Source organism: Lepidochelys kempii, chromosome 25 (assembly GCF_965140265.1).
Source record: "Lepidochelys kempii isolate rLepKem1 chromosome 25, rLepKem1.hap2, whole genome shotgun sequence".
Taxonomy (NCBI): Eukaryota; Metazoa; Chordata; order Testudines; family Cheloniidae; genus Lepidochelys; species Lepidochelys kempii.
This window is the reverse complement of record NC_133280.1, coordinates 4,814,732-4,825,180: the sequence shown is the minus strand read 5'-3', so window position 1 is coordinate 4,825,180 and position 10,449 is coordinate 4,814,732. Positions and strand designations below refer to the sequence as shown.

General features: G+C 54.0%; 1 long non-coding RNA gene across 1 annotated transcript; it reads right to left on the bottom strand.

Moving 5' to 3' along the window:
* Nucleotides 1-1,815: 1,815 nt before the first annotated feature.
* Nucleotides 1,816-7,679, bottom strand: LOC140903231 (uncharacterized). Its single transcript, XR_012156190.1, has 3 exons — nt 7,507-7,679; nt 2,976-3,230; nt 1,816-2,019 (listed from the first exon to the last, which is right to left on the bottom strand). It is a non-coding gene; the product is annotated as an uncharacterized lncRNA (long non-coding RNA).
* Nucleotides 7,680-10,449: the final 2,770 nt, after the last annotated feature.

Genomic DNA, 10,449 nt, shown 5'->3' with positions numbered 1-10,449 from the left:
CAGGTATAAAGACATGAAAGGAGGGGGTTGCTTTACCAAGTGTGAGGTCAGTCTAACAAGATAAATCAATTAACAGCAGGATACCAAGGGAGGAAAAATAACTTTTGAAGTGGTAAGAGAGTGGCCCATTACAGACAGTTGACAAGAAGGTGTGAGTAACAGTAGGGGGAAATTAGTATGGGGGAAATTAAGTTTAGGTTTTGTAATGACCCAACCACTCCCAGTCTCTATTCAGGCCTAATCTGATGGTATCTTTTGGATAAATCAGGACCTCTCAGGGGGTTGCGAGGTTATTACATGGGGAGTTGTGAGCTGTCAGCCTCCACCCCAAACCCCACTGTGTCCAGCATTTATAATGGTGTTAATATATATAAAAAAGTGGTTTTAATTTATAAGGGAGGGGGGTCGCACTGGGAGGCTTGCTGTGTGAAAGGGGTCACCAGTACAAAAGTTTGAGAACCACTGGGATAAGTGAACTACATTGAACGTCTTTGGTCTCTCGCTGTAAGGCAGGTGTTCCAGACCTCAAATCATTCCAGCCTCCAGCACGTAACCACACTGGGTAGGACTATTGAGGTCTGCTGAGCCAGCTACCTGCGCAGAGCTGGGAAAGTGCACAGGAAGAACACACACATAAACACACAAGCCAACACATATAACATAGAGATGGACAGTCCCTGCCCCAAGGAGCTTCCAGTGTGAGAAGAGAGATGGATGCTCCAATCAGACCAGGGAGAGCACCAGCCGTCAATGAGACCACCATCAGCCCCCAAATCCCAGCCTCTCCTGGATTCGACTCTCCCTTGACCTCCTCAGTGTCGGCAGGATATTTGTAGCTGGTGCCAGCCTGAAGGCGATTCCCAGGACTCAGGCAACGCTGGGCCACCCTGGGCTGCTAGTCTGGCCCCGAGGTACCAGCTTCAGCCACCTATTGGAGGGGTGGACCTGAGCCACACAAGTGCAGCTGCAAACTGCACCAGAGCCCCAGGGGTGCTGAGGTTGGAGGGCTGGATTTGAGCCTCAGACATGATTTCATTTAGGTGGTTTCTAAATTGCCCCAGGTGTCAATTTGACAGGGCCATTCTATTCTGTGCTTTACAGGTTCTTATCCTGCCCTCCGCCTGCACTATCTGAGCATCCTCCCCTTGTGCACTAAATGTGACTCACCTCTCTCACATCCTCTCCCCAGGGGGTGACCCACGGCGGGGGAAGGGGCCGGGAATGTTTGCTTTGGAGGGATTATTATTTTTAACATGTCCACGCTGCTCTGTGTGTTTATGTTGGAGAAGGCTGGCTGGAGGAGCCTGCCTGGCTCTGGGGACGTTTGGGATGATCCTGGAACCGGCCCCTGAGAACACTGCGTCTCCCACCCAGAAGAGCTTTCCCCTGATGGGAGCGAGTTTTGCTCAGGGTGAGGAGCAGAGCTGTCAGCCAGGGCCCCATCCCGGAGCCTAAGGCTGGGCTCAGAGAGAGAAAAGGTCGGGGTGAGCAAGGGCAGGAGGAATCTCTCTCTTCTGATCCACTCTGAGGGGTCCATTCAGCAGGAGGCCCAGCCTCGGGGCCTGGGGGAGGGTCAGTAGCACAGGAGCCCTGGACTCTACTCCCTCCATAGGCCCTACACCTGGAGGGCTGTTCATTGCTCAAAATACAGCCCTGTGCCCCTCCTTGTCACGGAGTCTGTCCCCAGCCTCCAGGACCCCAGAGGGTAGTGAGTAGGGCTGAGGAAATGAGAGGCTGTCTGGCTGCTTGGACTTTTAACCTTTGAGCAACTTTGCATTAAAGAAGCCAGTTCCGCAGGCATCTAATTAAACCACGATCAAAAGGCTTTAAGATACAGCGGGGAGATGGGAGAAAGGCAGGTGGGCTGGGATTTTGCTCACACACAATGGCCCCTCCTACGCAGCATCTTAGGAGAGCCGGTCAGGAAGTTTTCAATGAAACGTTTTTGCCGATTTGCCAAAAGCGACGCTTTGTGCAGGGAAGGGTTGGGTTTGATGAATTTCCCATTTGGAAGCAAATCTGAAAAAAAAAAGTCTTGAAATTGTCAAAGCAGGACAGTTTCAAAATAACATTTTCCATTTTTCAATATGAAACAATTTGGGGGTTTCCAGTGTAAGTTAATTTCCAGTTTAAATAATTTTTAACGATAAAAAGGTCAATATCGATTTCCAAGTGATTGAAATAAAACAGCTGGATTGGCCCAGACTGACAGTGTTTTCAGCTATTCGGTTCGGGATGGGAAATTTCTTGACATTTCAGAAATTTCCCTGGGATGGGAAAAATGTTTCCTGTCCACCTCTCGACAGTCATCGCCCAGAAGCAGACAGAGGCTGCTGGTATCTGTTGGAACATGGAGTCTCTATGTTCTCCCCATGCTCATGCCCCCAGCTGAGATTGTCTCTGATTCACTAAGGAAAGGAGTCTGTAATTCAGGGCTTTTGTGAAATTGCCCTTCAAGTTGTTTGCTGTGGCTGTGTGGTGGAGTCCCCGAGTAGAATGTCTTCTGTACAGCAGCTGGAAGAGGGGTGTAAGGCAGCGTTATTGTAAGGTCTATGGTGCAGGCATCATCCTTCATGATATGTTTGTACAGCGCCTAGCACAATGGGTCCAACCCGGTTGTGATCGTAGGTGCTATGGCTGTGTAAATGTTAGCTAATAATAACATGGTGCACACGCCCACTCTAGAGGAGTCTTGGACAATTAGGAGCACGGCGGTGGTTTTTACATCATGCCCATCAGAACCTGCTGCTGCCCACCACTGCAGAAAAGGTACGGGTGTCAGAGACGGTACGTGGGCAGTCATGCCTAGTGGTTGGAGCAGGAATCAGTAACCAGGAACATGACCCCAGGGTCAGAGCTGGAGTCGGAGGGCAGGTGCCAGAGCCAAAGGCAGCAAGCCAGAATCAGAGCTAAGGGTCAGAACTAGGGTCAGAGCCAAATTCAGGAATCAGAGCCGAGGGTCAGAGCCAGGTTACCTGGAGTGAGGCAAAGCTGGGGCCAGCCAGGAGCAGGGCTGGGAGTCAGCGGGCACCGGACCTAGTGCAGTAAATGCTTCTGAGACTCTTCCCACCAGTCGGGCAGTGTAGCCAACAGGCAGCCAGCTAGAGGCCATTGCACTGGTCAGACTCCCAGGAGAGCAGGCCCCGATTCCTGAGGGCGGAAGTCGCTGGGTCATTTGTCTCACCCCACGTGGTAGGGGCAGGATCATGGAATCGCTGGACACAAGCAACCTGCAAGAAATGGCCAGAGGCCGAATGCCACGATGGACAGTCTGGGGGTCTGCAGGGCCGGGGCCAGACTGGGAACAAACGTGGCTCTGGGCTTCCAAGCTGTGCCCATGGAATAAGCTCTGACCCCTTCAGGGCTGTGTGCTGTCCCCCTGGCTCTCCGAGCTCAGCTCCCCACGAGCCGGGCCAGAGGCCCCGGGCTCGCCTGGGCTTCTGGTGACTGGGGCTGGCCAATGACTTTTCAGTTAATATTATATGACAGAAAAGTGGGTTTTTGACTCAATTTTGGCAGAAGGCATTAGCCTCCTGGGGGGCAATCCCGACTTTTCATCGAAAAACCACCCCCACCTTTGGAGCTTTGGCTGGAAAATATTCTGGTGCTGGATGGAAAGTTGACATTTTCCACACCCCTCCCACCCCTGCATTTTCGGATCCGTTCCATTAGCCCCACTTCGAGGGGGTGCGGGTGGGGTCTCAGTTACACCCAGCTCTGCGAGGCTCCTTGACTGGGAAATGGGGAAGGAGTGGTGTCTCGGAAGCCCCCTCGCCCAGGGTGCCGTAAGGAGCTGTCCCGCACACTAGACTGGGCAGATCCTCCTAACTGCCCCTCCCTCTCCTTTCTGAAAGGCTCTGATGAGCAGGGAAATAGTTAAATGTCAGCAGTGGGCAGATGAAGGGGCTGGTTCACACCTCTCCCAGCCACTGTTCCTTGTGGTGCAGCCTAGAGACTGAGTTTTGCCTTCAGATGAAAACTTTAGATTCCGGAGAATATGGTGCTGGCAGGAAAGAGGGGCTGGCAACCGCCCCAGGATGTGCCAGCTGACTGTGAGTCCTGGTGAAGGGGGAGAGGGGAGAGCAGTGTAGATGGACCACTGGTCTATGCCGGGACCCGAGGAGGCAGGATGCCGGAGTAGACAGATCATTGATCTGTGCTCGTATGACAGAGGCAGGGCACTGGACTAGCCTAAGCGTGGGTCTGTGCTCACACCCCTCTTTTACTAGGCCCTCCTGAGAGAGGAATGCAACAGACGCTGTGAACGTAGCCTGGCTGGAAAGGGCAGGAGCAGCGGGGAAGGACTCCTGATTCGAGTCTTGCTCTGCCCCTGACTTGCTGTACAAATCCCTTCCTCCCCCCTTGCCTCGATTTCCCCATGTCAAATGTAAAGCGCTTTGAGATCTAGGGATGGAATCTGCTCTGGCGCTCCCAAATTCTTTCCTGAAGATTTCTCTTTCTTTCCCCTCACCCACCTGACACTGGGGCACTTTGCCAGCCTCTCCTTTTAGCCAGAGAATGTCCGTAGCCCAGAATCTCTCCCTCCCCTGCCACACACCCCCTCCCCCCCGCCAGCCCCTTCGTAGGAAATGGCCAGATGCTTTCTGCAGGGAAAGACCGCAGACAAATAATGAGCTGTGTGAGCCAGCGGAAAATTAAACTAGTGTTTGGCTGCTTGTTCCCTTAGCTGTGCTAATGACCCCACTCCCGGATGAACTGGTAACAGGTGGTGCTCCGAGGGCCACTGAGAGGCTGTCTCCCCGGAAAAAGGGTGAGCGGGAGGGTCATGGGAGACAGTGCAGGGAAGACACCAGAGAATGCTGCATTTTACTGCTTGGAGAGGGGAGGGGCAAGACGTGGCGGGAGAAGAGGGAGAAAGGTGTGCAAGGGAGAAAGGGGGGACAGTCCAGGCTATTGTGGGGAGCCCTGCACCCTCCACCTGCCCTGGGCGGTGTGCCCTGGCGAGCACGGCCTAGAACTTAGGGACTCTCAATTTGTTCCTCTGCTACAGACTGCCTGTTTGATCTTGAGCGAATCACCACATTTCTCTGGGCCTCAGTTTCCCATCTTTAAATTGGGGGTGAGCCTTCCAATTTAAACCACAAGCTCTGTGGGGCAAGGCCTGTCTCCCAGCTCGTGACCATACAACAGCTGGCTCAGCAGGGGAGGACTCCTGGTTCTATTCCTGCCTCTGCCCCTGACTTGCTGTACAAATCCCTTCCTCCCCTGTGCCTTGATTTCCCCATGTCAAATGTAAAGCGCTTTGAGATCTGGGGATGGAATCTGCTCTGGCAGGGTCAGGTATTGGTGGCAAGGTTGGAGGCCAGAAGCTGGAGCCAGGCGGGGCGGCTGAGATACTCTCCCCATCTCCTCTTCCTCTTGCTTGGGGCTTCGGGGCTGCAGCAGCTTCTCGGCTCCTTGCAGCCCCCACAGAGCCCTCAGTGAGCAGCAACTGGGGGGCCCAGGAGCCCGGGTCAGTCCGTGCTGCTGTGAGGAGCCTCAGACCCTCCACCTTCCCTGGGCGGCGGGCCCCAGCGGGCAGGGACACGGGACGGGCGCCGGGCAGCTGGAGAGCGGCCCTGCTAGCTGGGCACCCAGCTCTGAGGACAGTGCCACCAGCAGCAGCAGCAGAGAAGTGTTGAGCCACGTGTGACCTTTGTGTTGGGAGGGGTGGCTCTGTGGGGGACGGAGGGCTAAGGCAAATGTTGGGTGGCTATAGCCCCCTCCCTCAGAGCCACCCCTGCTGCCTTCAGATTTGGGCATCCAGCCAGCAGCCGCCACCGCTCTCCACTCTGCCTTCAGAGCTGGGTGGCCGGAGACCAGATTTCACGATGCGTAACATGATTTTCACGGCCGTGAATTTGGTAGACCCCTCGTAATAAGATGTTAGGACTATAGTATCCATGATCTTTTCTGGAGGGGAGTCAGGGCTGGAGACAGGATGCCCAATTCTCAGAGGTGCTCAGCCCCTGCAGCATCCATGGACAAACCACGGCTGAGTACAGACAGAGACAGGAATGGGGTCATTAGCAAGGATTGAACCTGGGACACTCAGCACCAAAACCCCAGCGTTTGACTGCCTGAGCATCTCTCTCGGCTGGGAGGGTGCTGGCGTTGCTAGGGCAGGGTCGAGGGAGACAAGCTCCCGTGCGCTAACTGTGTTGAATCAGCACCGCTGAAAAACAGGCCCAGAGCTTCTACCACCCCCAGTGCGAACTGATTTATCAGTGAGAATCCTTCGCCCCGTGGCTAGCACCTTTGATCCAAGAGTTTCAAGGGGCTTCCCATTCAGCCACTCCCATGGGACGGGTGAGCAGTGTCATTCTCCCCATTTCACAGCTGGGGGTACTGAGACCCAGAGAGGCATCAGCCGGGCAGAGCCAGGAATGGAAACCAGAAGCCCCGGGTTACAGGAATGTGACTGAGGAAACCAGCTGGGTATGCAGCTAGATGCTATCGTGGCATTTGCTCAGGGACATGCTGCCAAGCTTTTAACAAGGGGCTCCCACAAAAGCGTTCCCACAGAGCTGGTACCAAACCTAAACCCAGTGAACCAGGAGGCATGTCTGAGACCCCACCCCCCACCCCAGCCGTTGGGGGGAACAAGGCCAGGCAGCCTCTTCATTTGTTTTAAACAAAAGCACTTTCTCAGAGTCAGGAAGGAGGCAAAGCCACTTAGCAAACAAGGGGCTATTAAGAGCACTTAGCTGGAAGCGTTTGCACTGGGTTCCTGAGACCTGCACGGGATAGTGCAGCACGGAGCTCAGCCTGGGGGACTGGCACTGGGCAAAGTGCATCGCCCAAGATAAATGTGTACATACCGGCTTGTTTGGTGCACCCAGAAATGAACAGCACGCAGGAAAATCTCCCCTGTAGCTTTGTCTTAGGCTGGCAATCTGGCCTGCTTGTCCCCATCAGCGATCCCTGCCGCGACCCAGCTGGCCTGGGTTTCCTGTTCTAAGTACTCTCTTCATGGCTCCAGGATTCCCCTTCTCCACCCGCCCTGTGGTTTGCAGGCTGGGCTCTGGGTCAGGCCGGCACCGCCCACCACATTGCACTGGGCAGGCTCTAGGTGGCAGCACAGGAACACACAAACCTGTGGCCCAGCTGAGGTGGGGCCGAGTTTTGGGAGCCAGGGCCCTGGTTTGAGGAGCTGGGCTACTCAGAGATGAAGCCTTGCAGTGAAATACCATCCCCCGCCAGGCAGAGGAGCCACAGGGCTATTGGGTGGGGAACCCAGGTGCACCATGCAGGGTGTGCTGAGAGGGTTATATTTCAAGGTCAGAAGGGACCTGCCTGATCATCTAGTCTGACCACCTGGCATAGCACAGGCCAGGGAACTTTGCCCAGTGATTTCCTGCAGGCGGCTCATGTCTTACAGGTGAGCTACAGCAGATCCTTTAGCAAGACACCCAGTGCTTCTGATGCCCCGCGTCCCCCACTGCTAACCTGTGGGATTTCCCAGTGGAAATGTGCCCATCTCCTGTAGACAGGTGAATCACATACCAGGAGCCAGGGCTTGTGCAGCACGGGGCCGGCGGATGTTTGGCTGGAGAATTCCACCTTGATCCAATTCATTTCACAGCTCCTGTCTGGCAATAGGGAGCGTGGGAAAATTCCGATCAGGCCTCAGACGACAGGCTTCTGCGGAGTCCCAGTGTGTGCCCAGAGCTGAGCCGGTTTAATGGAAGGGATAGTGCAGTTAACGGCTACAGCATTGTCTGTGGGCCAAGTCAGACGAAACAAGTGACCTTTTGCCCAAGGTATGTGCACAGTAATGTCTTCCTCTCAGAGGCCCCCTCTCCCCTGATCAGTCCTGGAAGGTACAGCCCGGGAGATACAGACCCGGAATGAACAGAACAGGGAATCATCAAGTGATCCATCCCCTGTTGCTCATTCCCAGCTTCTGGCAAACAGAGGCTAGGGACACCATCCCTGCCCATCCTGACTATTCATCATTGATGGACCTGTCCTCCACGAATTTATCTAATTCCTTTTTGAGCCCTGTTATATTCTTGGCCCTCCCAACATCCTCTGGCAAAGAGTTCCACAGGTTGACTGTGCATTGTGTGAAGTTATACTTCCTTTTGTTTGTTTTAAACCTGCTGCCTTTTAATTTCGTTTGGTGACCCCTAGTTCTTGTGTTATGAGGAGGAGAAAATAACACTTCCTTATTTACTTTCTCCACACCAGTCATGATTTTATAGACCTCTCTCATCTCCCCCCTTAGTCGTCTCTTTTCCAAGCTGAAAAGTCCCAGTCTTATTAATCTCTTCTCATACGGAAGCTGTTCCATACCATTTTCCATATCATTGTTGTTGCCCTTTCCTGTACCTTTTCCAATTCCAATGTATCTTTTTTGAGATGGGACGACCACATCTGCACGCAGTGTGTGCACGATGTGGGCGTATCATGGATATATATAGAGGCAGTATGATATTGTCTCTCTTATTATCTATCCCTTTCCTAATGATTCCCAACATTCTGTTCGCTTTTTTGACTACACATTGAGTGGATGCTTTCAGAGAAATAGCCACAGTGACTCCAAGATCTCTTTTGTGAGTGGTGACAGCTAAGATAGACCCCCATCAGCAAGTTAGCAGATGACACTAAGCTGTGGGGAAAGGTAGATACGCTGGAGGGTAGGGATGGGGTCCAGAGTGACCTAGACAAATTGGAGGATTGGGCCAAAAGAAATCTGATGAGGTTCAACAAGGACAAGTGCAGAGTCCTGCACGTAGGAAGGAAGAATCCCATGCACTGCAACAGGCTGGGGACCGATTGGCTAGGCAGCAGTTCTTCAGAAAAGGACCTGGGGGTTACAGTGGACGAGAAACTGGATATGAGTCAGCAGTGTGCCCTTGTTGCCAAGAAGGCCAATGGCATACTGGGCTGTATTACTAGGAGCATTGCCAGCAGATCGAGGGAAGTGATTATTCCCCTCTATTTGGCACTGGTGAGGCCACATCTGGAGTATTGCGTCCAGTTTTGGGCCCCACACTACAGAAAGGATGTGGACAAATTGGAGAGAGTCCAGCAGAGGGCAACAAAAATTATTAGGGGCCTGAGGCACATGACTTATGAGGAGAGGCTGAGGGAACGGGGGGTTATTTAGTCTGCAGAAGAGAAGAGTGAGGGGGGATTTGATAGCAGCTTTCAACTACCTGAAGGGAGGTTCCAAAGAGGATGGAGCTCGGCTGTTCTCAGTGGTGGCAGATGACAGAACAAGGAGCAATGGTCTCAAGTTGCAGAGGGGGAGGTCTAGATTGGATATTAAGAAACTATTTCACTCGGAGGGTGGTGAAGCACTGGAATGGGTTAACTAGGGAGGTGGTGGAATCTCCTTCCTTAGAGGTTTTTAAGGCCCGGCTTGACAAAGCCCTGGCTGGGATGATTTAGTTGGGGTTGGTCCTGCTTTGAGCAGGGGTTTGAACTAGACACCTCCTGAGGTCTCTTCCAACCCTGAGATTCTATGATTTTATGATTTTATATGCATAGTTGGGATGCTAAAGAGGAGGTCTCTGTACAGAGAAGAACCACAAAGGACCCAATACCTTTAACCGAAATGCTGAATCCAGCTGACCCAATATTCTCTTGCATTAGCCACGCACTGATCAGGACGTCTGCGCCTGCTGGAGCTAACCTTTTCCCACCACTGCTTATGTGACCAGGGGCACTAGGGACTGAGGACCCTTGGAATGCCCCAGCTTTGATGTTTGTTCATTGAGGGGTGACCCAAGATGTTAACAAACTGCTGGAATAAGCAGCCAGCCAGCCACTCCCCGGGACAGCCAGGGGCTGGAAGAGTCTGCTCTGAGTAAAGCCCTAGCTATGGAGCAGTTTCATCCATGGGCAGCTTATTTGCATGCTGGTCCCCCCACCCCCTTACTGCTTGGCCCACTTCCTCCCGTGCTGCCCTGACTCCACCTCAGCCTTTCTCTCCAGCCGCCCTGAGCCGCCCCGTGCTCTGCCCAGAGAGTCACCTCCAGCTTTTCAGAGGGCTCGATGCGTCCCCGTTGCCCAGGGCTGGGCACAGCCTGAGCGCCAGGGCCTCCCAGAGCCCTTCGGGTGCCACTTGCTCTGGGCAGTCCCAGCTTTACCCGCCGCAGCCCGTGGCCTGCCGTCCTCTGGGGCTCGGGCGGCCTGCAGGGGGCTCTCGGGGGCTCTCGGGGGCTCTCGGGGGAAGCTCTCGGAGGCCCAGACCCAATCTTGGAGGACGCTGAGTTTGAAAATGTTCCGAGTGATCGTGGCCGAAAGCGGCGCCCCCGGGACGTGACCTTTATCCCATATACCAGGCGCTGAGTAATAGACACAGGAACAAATACGCCGGCTCGCAGGCCTCCCCGATGCTGCCTTGGTTCGGAGCGCAGGCCCCGCCTGGCACCCGTGTCCCTGCCTGCCCCCAGCCACCCCGGGGAACTCCATGTGGCTGGCCCCTGAAAGACCCGT